At 35.7% G+C, this 15,645-nt stretch overlaps 1 protein-coding gene and 1 long non-coding RNA gene across 3 annotated transcripts in view; one reads left to right on the top strand and one right to left on the bottom strand.

The window, feature by feature from the left end:
• Positions 1 to 15,645, top strand: part of LOC113109173 (NACHT, LRR and PYD domains-containing protein 12-like) — a 1,059,377-nt gene that overhangs the window by 246,596 nt on the left and 797,136 nt on the right. The gene's annotated exons all lie outside the window — the stretch shown is intronic.
• Positions 11,067 to 14,320, bottom strand: LOC113109237 (uncharacterized). The gene is made up of 4 exons (XR_003292887.1): positions 12,201 to 14,320; positions 11,398 to 11,466; positions 11,236 to 11,266; positions 11,067 to 11,132 (listed from the first exon to the last, which is right to left on the bottom strand). It is a non-coding gene; the product is annotated as an uncharacterized LOC113109237 (long non-coding RNA).

Consider the following 15,645-nt stretch of genomic DNA (forward strand, 5'->3'; position numbering starts at 1 on the left):
ATCTTTAAGCAGGAATCTGTGATTCATCAGAGGAAAGTCTACAGCTTCATTCATCTGAGCGTTCAGGAGTTTCTCGCTGCTTTCTATCTGTTTTACTGCTGTTTAACAAAGAACAAGAAAACACTGGATGAATTCAGATTAAACAGATCTGATGAAGTCTCTCTGTGTGATCTACTAACATCAGCAGTAGATAAAGCTCTTGAGAGTGAGAATGGACGTCTGGATCTGTTCCTGCGGTTCCTGCTGGGCGTCTCACTGGAGTCCAATCAGAGACTCTTACAGGATCTACTGACACACACAGAGAACAGCTCAGAGACCATCAGAAGAACCACACAGTACATTAAAATGAAGATAAAAAATGATGATGTTGATGATTATTTTAAACATCCTCCTCTATCAGCTGATCAGTCGATCAATCTGTTCCTCTGTCTGCTGGAAGTGAAAGATCAGACTCTGTTCAGAGAGATTCAGGAGTTTGTGAAATCAGACAAACACTCAGAGAGACTCTCTCCTGCTCACTGCTCAACAATCTCCTACATGATTCAGATGTCAGAGGAGCCACTGGATGAACTGAACCCCAAGAAATACAACTCATCAGATGAGGGGAGAAGAAGACTGATACCAGCTGTGATCAACTGCAGAAAAGCTCGGTGAGTGTTTCATCATCAACTAAACTATCATATTTAATAATGAATCTGACTCCTTTACAATAAATGTTCCTGAATGAGAGATTTTCTCCTGAATAACAGAATCTTAAAGGAGTCAGGACAGGTGTTTTTAATCCAGTAGATATTAGAGTAAAGCGTGTGTTAGCGGCGCGGGTAAAAACAACCCCGTCACATGAGAAACTGGTTCATTAAATCAGCAGCAGCTGCAGCAAAGAGACGCTCCACACATTGATCAGTAAAGCTGACCTTCAGACATTTCACTTGTGCTTGAAGTGTCTTACTCTTTACTGGACAACACTAGACACTATTTTACATTATTACACATTTAAAGGAACACTCCACCGTTTTTTGAAAAAGGGCTTATTCACATTATTTCCTACATTTAGATAGGTGGGCAAATGCATTTTTGTGTCAGTGCATGCATTGTTTTAGTTTGACTGGGTCGGCGTTAGCTTAGCTTAGCACAATGAATGGAATCCTTTGTTGCCAGCTAGCATGGCCTGAGTAAAAATGATCAAAAAAAAAAAAAACACCTAATTCCTTCTTGTGGCCTGCGTATTCACAACGAGTACAAATAGCGATCCAGATTAACACTAGGCGATTTCCTTGGCAGATATTGACTTGGGACTATATTATGGGGAAGCACAGGCGAAGCACTGCTACTTCGGCGCAGAGATATCACGCAACACATGAAAACATCAACTCTATGTGAATACAGGTATAATATGGGTCGATCTATACATGCGTCATGATTAAAATAATCACTTACTCTGTGGACAGCTGTCCATTTGGTCCATTCGGCGTGGGGCGTTTTTTCCAGTTCACTTTGTCACACCGGAAAAAAAAATCGAGTACTGCAGAATGGATCAGCGCCGTGAAATCCTCTGTAGATGTGACACAACTTTGGGCACGCTCATCTTGATCTGACGTGTTGAGCCTGGTCATCAATGGCAAAAACATGTCCCACTCTCTACAGCACAGACACTCTATTTCCGTCGGCATAGATTGGCATATTCCCCCACATTCACACCACCAGTTCATGTTGGCTCTCATCCTCACGTCCTCAGGCTGTTGAGCGATCTCAACCTCCTCCTCCTGTCGTTCTATTTCCAAAGCACGCAGCTCGTCTTCTGTAAACTCTGGTTCAAACAGGTATGGTCCTGGTTCTTGACTGTCTGAGAAGTCACCCTCTTCGTCTCTCTCAAAACCAGCCATGTTCATCGCCATTCGTGTACTGTAAGGAAAATAGCCAGGCAGCTACTATTCACGCCGGTATGTTGACGGAAGTCGTGGGATTTCATGTGTTGCGTGATATCTCTGCGCCGAAGTAGCAGTGCTTCGCCTGCGCGTCCCCATAATATAGTCCCAAGTCAATATCTGCCTAGGAAATCGCCTAGTGTTAATCTGGATCGCTATTTGTACTCGTTGTGAATACGCAGGCCACAAGAAGTAATTAGGTGGTTTTTTTTTATTTTTTTGATCACTTTTACTCAGGCCATGCTAGCTGGCAACAAAGGATTCCATTCATTGTGCTAAGCTAAGCTAACGCCGACCCAGTCAAACTAAAACAATGCATGCACTGACACAAAAATGCATTTGCCCACCTATCTAAATGTAGGAAATAATGTGAATAAGCCCTTTTTCAAAAAACGGTGGAGTGTTCCTTTAAAGAGAGCCGCATCATGCCATAAAATAGTATTTCTGTGAAGTACTACAGAACAATATCTGATTCACAACATTAGTGTCCAAACACAGAAATAAAACCCGGTCTATATATCAGATCAGGATCTGAAGACTATAATAAACACAAATCCAGCTCTAGAGCATCAGATCTCACAGTCAGCTCAAAACAATGATGTGCAGGACACCACTGATGATCTTTATGATTGTGAAGAAGAGGAATGAAGAGCTTCTCTCTCGTGAACACGCTGCTGGAGAAGATTCTTCTGTGTGTTTCAGGAAAAGTTCATCAGTAGTTTAGTGCTCGAGCGCTGCTCAACAATGTCAGAGACACGGTTCAGATCCACAACAAACCTGCTCCTTCTTCTCATTTACTCATTTATCTGTTGATTTCTTGAATTAATGCAGAGATTTGTGTGAATTCTGCCGTTCTGAAACACCTTGATTAATGATTCACCTTGATTCATTCAGAATATAAATCCATGCACTGAACAGGTGACACTTTTAATGATCAGATGTGAAGTAAACCAGCTTTTCTTGATTTTATGTCAAGAATACAGTGAAATACGGTCTAAATCTGATGCAGTGCTGTGTAGCGTACAGTAAAACATAAGCACACGCACACAGTCTTGAGATTTACTGCTGCTTGAATTTGTTCTGAATAACAAACACAGAACTTCAGAAGTGCTCAGTTTACTTCACTGCAAACAATGATTTTCTTAGGATTTTTGTCTTGTTTTCTAGAACAAATATCTAAACATTCTTGAATCAAGATCAATTTAATTGAAGCAAAATGATTTCAGATTTTAAATATTGTTTTTTGGAAAAAATGTATCAAGAGTTTGTGCATTTTTTGCTCAAAGTAAAAAAAAAATCTGCCAATGATGTAAGAAAAATAATATTAATAATTCAAAGGGAAAACGATTATTTTTCTTGCCATTGGCAGAATCTTTACTTCTTTCTTCAGAAAACAGGTCTTTCTATCTGAAGTGTTTTTTCTTCTTCAGTAAATGTATCTTGATTTCAGAATGTCGAGGTGTTTTTGCTCAAACAGTGACTGATGTTGAAAAGATGAATATTAGTGTCAGAAACGCTGGGTTTATGATAAATGCGCTCTGTTTTGATTGGCTGATGTCATGTGATCTCTCTCCTCGTCTCCTCATTGCTCTCCGCTGCTGTTCTGCTTCAGAAGTGATCAGGAGGAAGCAGAAAACACTCCTTTAGCAGCTTGATTCATCAAATACTCTTCTGTACAGTGATATTATATATACATGAATATTGATTATTTTAATAACTGATATTAGGGCTAGGTGCATGGAGATAGAATTGTTGCATAATTACAAATTAAAAGATTATGATCCACAAATGAATGTTGAGATTAACAAAAAAAATATATTAAAAATGATATAAAAATATTGGCAAATAAATATAATGATATTTGAAAATAAAAACCATATTCACAAATATATTTTTAATCTACAAACAACTTTTCCTGTCATTCATTAGTGAATGTCTTTCTGTGTATTTGTGACTCCACCCACCGTCTGCTCAAGCCAATCAGATAACAGCCACACTTCACTGACCAATCGTAGCATGTTCTCGCTGTAGCCAATCACGTTCTTCTTTACAACCAGCGCAGGAGCAGATTCATTTATTCAGTCTCCTGTAAGAACTGCATTCTATGAACACTTTGTTCAGTCGAGCTGAAGTGCTGTTTGTGTGATTAAAAACCCTGTTTCCAAAAGACTGTTGGAGTCTAAAGACTGTGTTATACTTTCTGTGTGAGCAATCCAGACACGTACACGGACAGCACGGACACAAACTACTTGTATTTATAATACTGAATGTGAATGTAAAGAATATGTTATTACCTGCTGTTTTGTAAAGCACTGCAGTACATTGAGGTGTAAGTACTATCTGACACAATTTACACTAAATATGAATAATATCTCACAGTGTCGGAGATCTCAGGATTTTATATATTGAGTGAAGGAGAAACACACACACACACACACACACACACACACACTCACACACTCTTACTGCAGACACACACACACACACTCTCCACTACTCCATACATATTAATACAGATTGAAAAATAACACTAAAGCTCAGCTGTGTAATGAAGTGTCATTAAATAGATTTGCATGAACTTCTACATAAGACATAAAAAATCCTGAGAGTGTAAAGGAGTTTTTTTTTTTTTTTTGAATGAGGCTTTAAATTATTTATGCTATTTTGATTTCTTTTTTGACATTTAAATCTCAGTCCAGTGATGCATCACACATTGATTTGTTCTTTCTCTTTACTAATGGATTCACAGCTAAACTGATCTGATCTGAGAGAGTGAAGAGTGTGTCATTGTTCTCTACAGGTTGAGAGATTGTGACGTCACAGATGAAGATTGTTCTGCTCTGACTTCAGCTCTGAGATCAAACCCCTCACACCTGACAGAACTGGATCTGTCTGGGAATAAAATAAGAGATTTGGGAGTGAAGCGTCTCTGTGCTGTACTGGAGGATCCTCACTGTAAACTGGAGAAACTGTGGTAAGATTATATATGACACACTGTAAAATATTTGTGAAGTGAAAAACAAATCACCCAGAAAGCCAGAAAACACAATAGTTGTATCAAGATACAGAGATACAGAAAGTAAAACATTGTGTGTCTTTGTTTCTTGTTCATGTGTGGACTTCTGTGTTCATGTTAAAGCTGTTTCTGCATTAGCAACACCTTTAAATGGATTCTGTTACACTAAGTGCTAATAGCTCGTCTTGTTAGCAAAGGCTTGACTGTTAGCAGACAAAATTACTAAAGAAAGCAGTCAGATCAGTGAGAGAGTAAGAACAGTGGGCTTTTGAGGAGACCGACCCGAGTACAAATCTGCATTTCTTCTCATTTACTCCAGTGTATATGAGCTCAGAGAGGTGTTTATATTAAAGAAAACATAAGATTTTCAAAACACTGAAATAAAACGTCTAACATGTGTATAATTAAATATACAGTGGGGATCGAAAGTTTGTGCACCCCTTGCAGAATCTGTGAAAATATGAGTAATTTTCAAAAAATAAGAGAGATCATATTAAATGCATGTTATTTTTTATTTAGTACTGTCCTGAGTAAGATATTGTACATAAAAGATATTAACATTTAGTCCACAAGACAAAAGAATTGCTGAAATTATTAAAATAACCCCACTCAAAAGTTTGGGAACCCTTGGTTCTTAGTACTGTGTGCTGTTACCTGATGATCCTCGACTGTCTTTCTGTTTTGTGATGGTTGTGCATGAGTCCCTTGTTTGTTCTGAACAGTTAAACTGAGCAGCGTTTTTCAGAAACATCTTTAAGCTCCTGCAGATTCTTCAGTTTTCCAGCATCTTTGCATATTTGATCCCTTTCCAGCAGTGACTGTATGATTTTGAGATCCATCTTTTCAGACTGAGGACATTTGAGGGACTCAAACAAAACTATTAAAAAAGATTCAAACATTCACTGATGCTCCAGAAGGAAACAAGATGCATTAAGAGCTGGGGGGTGAAAACTTTTGGAATTTGAAGATCAATGTAAATTGTACTTAATTTGTGTACCGGGAAACATACAAGTATCTTCTGTTGCTTACGAAGGGCAGAACTAAATGGAAAAAATATATATATTTCAACAAAATAAGAAAAATTTGACCATCTTCATCGTGTTCAAAAGTTTTCACCCCCCAGCTCTTAATGCATCTTGTTTCCTTCTGGAGCATAAGTGAATGTTTGAATCTTTTTAAATAGTTTTGTTTGAGTCCCTCAAATGTCCTCAGTCTGAAAAGATCTCAAAAAAGAAAGCAGTCAGATCAGTGAGAGAGTAAGAACAGTGGGCTTTTGAGGAGACCGACCCGAGTACAAATCTGCATTTCTTCTCATTTACTCCAGTGTATATGAGCTCAGAGAGGTGTTTATATTAAAGACAACATAAGATTTTCAAAACACTGAAATAAAACGTCTAACATGTGTATAATTAAATATAGATGTGTTGTCCTCACGTTGATCAGATGTTCTGGAGAATCAATCACATGCAGCTCATATTGTTCCCAAACTCAGAAGCGTGAGTCTCTTCCTGCAGCTTCAAGAACAGCTTTACTGATCAGCAGCTTCAGTGTGATTAGGAGCAGGTGTAGGGGGCTTTAGGAAGAGACACAAGGAAGGACACTAGAAGACACCATCTGTTTATAATCAACAGAATCAGAGAAAGAATATGTTATTACCTACTGTTTAGTAAAGCACTGCAGTACATTGAGGTGTGAGTACTATCTGCAAGTATGAATAATATCTCACAGTGAAGGAGATCTCAGGATCTGATATCCTTGAGTGATGGAGAAACACACACACACACACACACACACACACACACACACACTCTCTCTCTCTCTCTCACACACACACACACACACACCACTACTCTGGACATATAAATACAGATCAATATAAAGCTCAGCTGTGTAATGAATAGTGTGATTTAACATAAGAGACTATTTGCAGGGATGAGTTTATAAAGACTGTAGTGTGACGCTCCATGTCTGCTGTTACTGTACTGTTTCTGGTTCTGATTCACTGTTAGTGCTGCGCTTGATTTGAGACGCTTTAATTTACATTTGGGAACACAACATTCATCATTAGAAACATTTATAAATATGTTGTTGTTTACAAAGAAGTTTAGTGTCACACAATCCTTCAGAAATCATTCTGATTTTCTGCTCAAGAAACATTTCAGATTATTATCAATGTTAAAAACAGTTTTGCTGCTTAATATTTTTGTGGAAACTATGATACGACTCAAACATTTGTATAAGATTTAAAAAAAGAGAGAAATTAATAATTTTATTCATCATTCATGAAAGCGACAAAAACTGTGTGAAGGAATTTAAAATGATTTCTATTTAATAAATGCATTTACCAATTTAATGAATATATTGATAAATGCAAATAAATGCTGTTCATTAAACTTTATATTTATCAAAAAATAAAGTGCATCATTTCAACACAAAATATGAAGTAGCAAAATGTTCAACATTGATAATAATCAGAAATGTTTCTTGAGATTAAAATAAATTGTAATGATTTCTAAAAGATCACGTGACACTGAAAACTGGAATAATGATGAAGAATATTCTGATTTGCATCACAGGAATAACATTACATTTTATATTAAAATTTTTAACTTTTTTTGTATTTGTAATAATATTTCCCAATATTTTTTTTACTTTATTTTGATCAAATAAATGCAGCCTTGATGAGCAGAAGATAGTTTGTAGCTCGGCCACATAAGAGGTATACGTTTATAAAGCTGTTGATTAAATGTTAATCTGATTGTTGATGTGGCACAGCTGTTATTAACCCTCTAAGCGCCAAAGTCACAAAATTGCGACAAGACGTCACCCTTAATAAAATAAACTGTAGTTCCTTATATGGTGTAATATCTCATTTGTATTCCCTTCCACTAGATGGCAGACACGTAGTACTTTGATTCTAGACCAACATTATGCATTGTTTCTGTTCAAAGTGTCGAGCTCTCATGTTATTGATGCGGGAGCAATTCATTTCATAGCGTGAGTGTAAATCGTGAGATTTATGAGAGAAAATCACCAGATGGCTAATACAAAGAGGATGTGTTGCAAATGTTGTTCACCGATTCTGATTCTGAAGGGGAATATTTGCCTTTTGGAAATGACGATCAGCCGTCTAATGATCGCACGTCTCGCGGTACATCTTTGCAGCGCAATGGTGCCACCGTGTATGGGGTGTGGTTTATGCATTTGATTTGCAAACTAAGCAACCATCGTGTCAATCGTCGCGTACCTTGCCGTGACCAAAGACGTGTGATAAGAAGCGCGACACTTTCGTCGCCCCCCTTCTCGCGTGAGAAGCTACGTGACGTCAAGCGCCTTGTCATTTTTAATATCTTTTTTTTTTTCCATTTGTGTGTGTGATCTTGTCAAATGTCTTAAGTGCTGTAGTTAAGTGTTTTTTTTTTTCGTTTTTTTTTTTTTTTGTTCGGAGCAAAAAGAAAGAAAAACTTGCATGTTATAACAATAAGCTCCTCCAAAACCCCAAATATTTCATAATCTTCATAAAGCTGACGAAAATATGATGCGTAAAATTTAATTTACACTGCAGTATATCTAATCAATGAACTTACAATGTTATTTAGAAGTGCACATGTAAAACAACAACCAGGAACAACCAATTCACAGCTTTCTTGTAAGCATCATATATAACTAATGGCACCAAGATAAGGACAGTATAAACCAAAAAGACAACATTTGTATAGGTTTAAGTGTTTTGTCCACCAGAAAACATAAATTGAAAAATGGCTTAATGCATTAATAGTTAAATCCAAAGGCCAAATTTGAAATTAACAATGGACCATGGGCCATGAGTAAACACTTCAATCATGTAATGTTTTAATAATTTTGTAGTTTAGAAATTATAAAATTCTATAATATTCATATATAATTCATATATATACACACATTACAATTTTTTTAATGATTTCTCCAAAGTCTCATTCATAAAACACAAACACATCAAATAGTTAACTCTATTGTCACAGTGTGAACTCAAAGAACACACAATTATCCATAAGTAGCATTCGGTAGCATCTCAGGAAATTATGAACAGGAGCACAGGTGACTGCTTTAAAAATGCATCCTAGCACTGGAGAGAGAGCTGAAAGAATCACACAGTGTAGTACAGTATAGTTACAGTACTTTATTACAATTACAGTGTTTTGAATTTATCTCACTAGTGTGCACTGGGCAGGGAGCTTGTCTGCACTGTAAATTATAATGAGTAAACCTTATTTTAAAAAAAGCATGCAAACCGATTGCCTTGAAAAAAACAAGTAAAGTGAAATAAGAATAGTAATTTGTACTAACAAAGGTTTATTTATAAGTGTTGTAAACGTGTAACTCAGAATTACTATTTTCAACAACTAAATTAAGTACATTATACTATGTACGTATTTCAAACAACTCATTTAAATTTAGCTAAATCAAGAAACATTTCCTGCAACTTGGAATTTCTAAGTTGTATTTACTTGAACAGAAATCTAGTTTTGACCAATTGCCTTTAAAAAAAAAAAGTTACCATTAATCTAGTAACTTAATTACTTCAAAAATCTATTACAAATTCATGACAACAATGTTCTATTCTTCACACACATAATTACCCTAAATCAAATGTAGTGACAGTTCAAAGTTAAAGATGATATATTTTTTTCAATGTAGTTTTAACTCGTATTACAAAAATTTTGAAACAAAGCAAAAACAATCTGCTTTTAGTTATGTTAAACAATGGAGGTAGCGGTACAATGATTTTAAATATGGCAATGAGTTGGCCACACAAGTTGCCAATGTTTTTTTTTTCTGTCCCAAGTCAAGCATCATATTGTAGGTTTTCTTCACAGTATCAGGGTAACCCACATGTAGTGATGCAAACGTAGCACATGGTGGTCGGGAAGCAAATGTTGGAGGCAGACCCTGGAGACTATTCTTTGCAGTACTACCCTGAACAATGATGGCAGAAGACACTGGGTCAAGATTTGGAGAAGTACTTCATCGTCAGTGATAGTCAGCAAGCCAACAGATACTAGTGCCCAGACTGCATCAGCATCAGACACCTGTTTAAAACCAAATAAAAACAATATTAGCATGGAAATGTGGATGATCAGTTTTCAGTGTTTTCTGTCTTGCCTACACTGCCATAACATTGGGTTAGTTCACCCAAACTTGAAATTCATGTCATCATTTACTCACCCATGACTTTAAGTTATTTTCAGAACACAAATAAAGACATTTTCAGTGAAATCAATTTCTGTCCTTTAACTGAATGTCTATTTACCCAAAATTTTAGACACTTGATCATATAGCAATTACGTCTCTTTCAAAGATTTGAGCCTCTTTTCCACTGTCAGGCCAAACCATTCTTAATTCTCAATGCTTAACCATTCCATTCTGTGCTAATACGGATATGGTTTAATTTTTCACCGTTGGGCTGTCAACAGAGCTCTTTTGAATGCAACATAAATGTGTCAAGTCGTTGCCTTAGTAATGCAATAGTTAAGATATCGAACCTGATGTAAAAAGCACCCACGTTACGAAAGATTAAATATTACTTTTAATTTTAATATTACCTAGTTTACTTAACTCAAATAGCATGTTGCCCAGCTGCAGAGAAACTGGTGGCTAGGCAAAAACAAACAACGAACCCTGAGCAGTGACTACCATCTAGGCTTTCTACAGCACGTTCAGTGTGTTCAGCTTAGAGTTCTGGATCAAGAACAGTTCACCAGTCCATGCCTAACAGAGTTCAAGTGGAAATATAACTGAAACTGCTCCTTACAATTCATTGAACAGTTTGGCCCAAAAAGTAGATTAATCGGCTCCATTCAAATGGATTGATTTGATGGTTTCTTGGGTGTCAGAGATTTGGGTTAAATGTCTTCATTCGTGTCAGGAAGATGCACAGTTTTTTATGGAATAGATTGACAGGAGGGAGATTAAATGGCACATTTTTCATTTTTGATTGAACTAGGTATGTAATCAACATTAATCTTTATAAAGGTATCTCAGTAATATACCAGCAAATACACAGGCATTTTTTTTTCTAAAATGGTGTTACTAACTATGAGAATTTACCAAGCAGGTTAGTTGAACAGGTTACTAACAGGTTAGTTATCCGGGGTGATCATGAATTAAAACAGGTAGGCCTCAGATGGGTGTGTAGTTCTGTCAAATCTTTTCTAAGTGTCAATAAAGAAGTCATTGAAGTCAATAAGCGCTGTTTATTTTAAATATTATTAATAAATATAATAAAACTATTAAACATTTAAGGTAGCATCATACATTTTATGGGTTCTAGGATGTGAAGTGTCCTCTTAGATATGTGAAAAGAAACACAGTTACAAATACGGAAATCTGGAACTGCAATAAATTATTTGAAATTGCAAATAAAGCATAGCACATGATTGAGTCAAAAACTGCTCTACTGCTGTTGAAATATCTCACCTTTATTATACTGAGACCGGTGATCACAAGACCGCTGCTCAGAGAAGACAGCTGACACAAGCTTTTTTCCTAAATATGAAAAATAATTCTTCATATAAAATCAAGTTCCACTAATGTTGTGAATTGTAGAACAAGGACACATTCATTTCTTGATATTTGCATTTTTAACAATAGAAATAATTTTTCTATACATCTCTATTTGAGGCATCAGTAATAAAACCAATTCAAAGGCAGCATTTCTTCTGTTACAGTACTCTGTGTTTTTTAACACAGCAAAGAATTAATTACTGCAAAATAACGAGCTCATTCAGTTTAAACCTTTTAGTCTGGTTACGCAATGACTATGATTGTATTAAAATGATGAAAATACATTTGTAAACTGAAAAATGACTTTAACCTAAAAAGTGGCCAAAGCCTCACAGTGTTATAAAATTATAGAGGAAATTTTGCAAAAGATTACTGTTAACAATTAATACTATAAGTGGCACATAAAGATCATATTGACGACTTCTTGCATGTTCTTGAATTGTTTCTCGGAATTTACATGCTTTCATTTTTAACTAGTAAAACATTTTTCAATTTGAGAAATGAAATAAAAAAAAAAAGTCTCTAAAAGTTTTTACCTTTACCCAAATGTGCCACAAGTTGTGTATTTCTATAGTTTTTGTTCTAATAGCAGAATAGCAAAGATCGTTGCTCCCTGTTGCTGACACTGGTGCTGACAAGGAGCAAATGTTAGTCAGTTCAAATTAGCAGCACACAGAAAGATACATCCACACACATACATTTTTTTTTTTACTTACCTTATTATTATTGTGTAGAAGTAATCAATCATTCTTTGTCCAGATGTGAAATGTAAACAGTCTTTCTACTTTTTAGTTTAAGCAAATTCGACGCAGCTTCAAAACTTTGCTTGCTGCGCACGCTCACCGTCCTTATTTCTTCTTCTGTTGTTTTGTTCCTGTTGCACATTAGCGCACTGCTGCCTCTCACTGGTGAACTAATGTCATCGGTTTTGTTGTAGCTACTTGAATATTTTAAGAAAGAATTACTCATTGCAGCATGTTGTTCTATTCGCCTTAAAATTAGCAAATTGTGTAACTTAATAAAACCTAGTAAGTATAACAACTAAGTAAAGATAACTTATTATATTTAAGGAAGCTAAACAATTGTAGTGTGTGTATTTGTACTGTAGGTTTTGTCATCTGAGGCCAAAGTTTGATAATGATAGATGTAAGGGTTTTTGACTGGAGAATTTGATTTTGACGTGGAAGTTTGCACAAGTTTGTGGCCTAATGGTTAGAGACTTGGACTACTTACAAGAAGGTATCCGGTTCAAGTCTCGGTGCTGGCAGGAGTTGTAGGTGGGAGTGAGTGAATGAACAGCACTCTCTTCCACCCTCAATACCCATGGACTGAACTCAATACCCTGGCACTGAAGCCCCAGTTGCTCCCCAGCGCTGGACCTGTAGCTGCCCACTGCTCCGGGTGTGTGTTCACTTCTCACTGCTGTGTGTGTGCACTTGGATGGGTTAAATGCAGAGCAGCAGTTCCGAGGATGGGTTACTTGGTAAATGTCAGGACTTTCACTTTCAAAAAGGCCTAATCCATATAATTTGGCTCTCTCTAGTGGACAAAATGTATATCACAGCTTTTAGTCTCAGGTTATGTCATCACATAGGGTCTAGGCTTTGATAATAAAATAAACTGCATGACATAGTTTTTTTTTTGCGCTCATTATAAATCACTTTTCAAGCAATATCACCTGAAAATCAATTTTAAATCATGTAAGTCTAATCAGTGACTAACATGGAGTGTCCAAATATATTCACAGTTACATCTTAAATAAAATAATACAATAGTAATATAGGCTAATTTTAATCTGAGCACATATGAACTTACACGTCTCTAAAGAAAAAAACGATCACTTTACATTAGACCTTATTTCTGAAAACTAGATAATTGTATGATCAGCAGATGTCTATTATTTTACAGTTCAGTTCATGTCATAAAGCGGCTTATTACAAGAGCAGTTTCTTGTAGGCTACTCTACATGTTCAAATTAATAGCCTATATATTGATAATTAATTAATACGTTTATATATGCCTATTTGAAATTTTTTTAAACTGTTTTGACACATTTTCATTTTCAAGTATTATGTCTATTAAAATAAGTCGGTACTATATAGTAGCCTACTTTTGTGTTGATGTCTACTGAAGCCTTATGATCACAGGCAGTCTGTCTTAGCGAGTCAGTTCAGGTGGTCAGTTCCGGACATATATGCAAAAAACTACGTACCAACAATAAACGTCTTTTTTTACGCTTTTTATGCTTAATTTAGTGAGATAATTCGGTAACTGTATATGAATCAATTATATTTTCCTCTTCAATATTTGCAGCACGAAATAAACATTAATATTTGAATGAATGTTGAAAAAAAACTGGGCTGAGTTTCCCAAAAGCTTCGTAAGCCTAAGAAGTTCATAAAAACAATCATACTACTGATCTTAATATCACGGTCTGTTTCCCAAAAGCATCGTAACTTAAGTAGCACTTGAAAATCATCGATCTACGGGTGCTCTGGAGTAATGGTTAAGCCCTAAGTGTATTTAAGAAAACAGATTTATGCGGTCACATGCAGGACAATCAGCAGATTACACCTTTAACTTGATTCAAGCGAAATGTGATTATATTTACATTTACATTATTCATTTAGCAGACGCTTTTATCCAAAGCGACTTACAAACGAGGACAGTGGAAGCAATCAAAAACAACAAAAGAGCAATGATAAGTGCTATAACTCAGTTAGGTTAACAAAGTATAGCTACGTAGCATAGGTTTTTAAATGATATAATAAATAAAAAGAAGTGTTAGAGGTAGTGTTAGAGGTCTTTATATCTTTATACATACATACATACATACATATAATTGCATAATACATGAAAAGATAAGATGGAAGAGATGGATTTTAAGACGATTCTTGAAGATGGCTAAGGACTCAGCTGCTGGGATTGAGTTGAGCAGGTCATTCCACCAGGAGGGAACATTTAATTTAAAAGTCCAATAAAGTGACTTTGTGCTTCTTTGGGATGGCACAATCAAGCTACGTTCACTTGCAGAACGCAAGCTTCTAGAGGGCACATAAGTCTGAAGTAACAGATTTAGGTAAATGGGTGCAGAGCCAGTGGTAGTTTTGTAGGCAAACATCAATGCCTTGAATTTTATGTGAGCAGCTATTGGAAGCCAGTGCAAATTGATAAACAGAGGTGTGACGTGTATTCTTTTCGGCTCATTAAAAATTATAATTATAAGGATTTGATTATGCTTTACTGTACACTTTATGACTCGTTTTCTTAATTTTTTTTATACATTTAGAAATTAATTAATTAAAAGGGGGAGGAAAAAATAGAAGCACATCTAAATTAAATGACTGAAAATAATAATAAAAAAACGAATAAAATAAATAATGTGGGAAATGCTTCAAAGACTCGGGGGGGGGGGGGGACTTCATAAAACCAATAACGTCTCTCTCTCTCTCTCTCTCTCTCTATACTGTATATAAAGTACATTATATATGATTATGTAAAGTATAATACACTATAATATAATATAATAGTGTACTCTATTATAATTAATTATAATTATTATATCCAAGTTGTCTGTCTGGAACGCAGCATTAGGTTAACATCAATAAGCAATCGTGCACTACTGTTAGGAGCCATTCTAAGGTGAGATTTCAGCACTTGACAAACGGATAGCAACTCCTAAGTAACACTTAAAGCACGGCTACGTGAGATTGCTTTACGTGCATATTTGGGAAATGCACGTGAAACAATAACGAACGATCGTAAAATTACTCGTAGAAAACGCTCTTAAGCGATAAGATCAATCGTTAACGGGAAACCCGGCCCAGAACAGTTTAATACAAACGAATGTCTCGTGAATCGATCAGAGTTAGTTAAAAAAAGTTAAAAGAATGATGGATGCCACAGACTTTTTTTTACTTCACAATATAACATAATTTTATTATCGTAAGCTTGACTTTATTCTTAAATTATGACGTTAATCTTATTTATTCAGTTATATTTGAACGTGGGCAAAAAATGCTGCCTTAGGCTGCTGAATGAAAACACAATTTTGGCACAGCGAAAAAAAAAACGAGAAATGTAAAACCAGTGGCGATATATTTGTATTATTTATTAATAAAATAATGTCTTCAGAGTCAATGTTGCAAAAATGAATTTGAC

Source organism: Carassius auratus, chromosome 9 (genome assembly GCF_003368295.1).
Source record: "Carassius auratus strain Wakin chromosome 9, ASM336829v1, whole genome shotgun sequence".
Classification (NCBI taxonomy): Eukaryota; Metazoa; Chordata; class Actinopteri; order Cypriniformes; family Cyprinidae; genus Carassius; species Carassius auratus.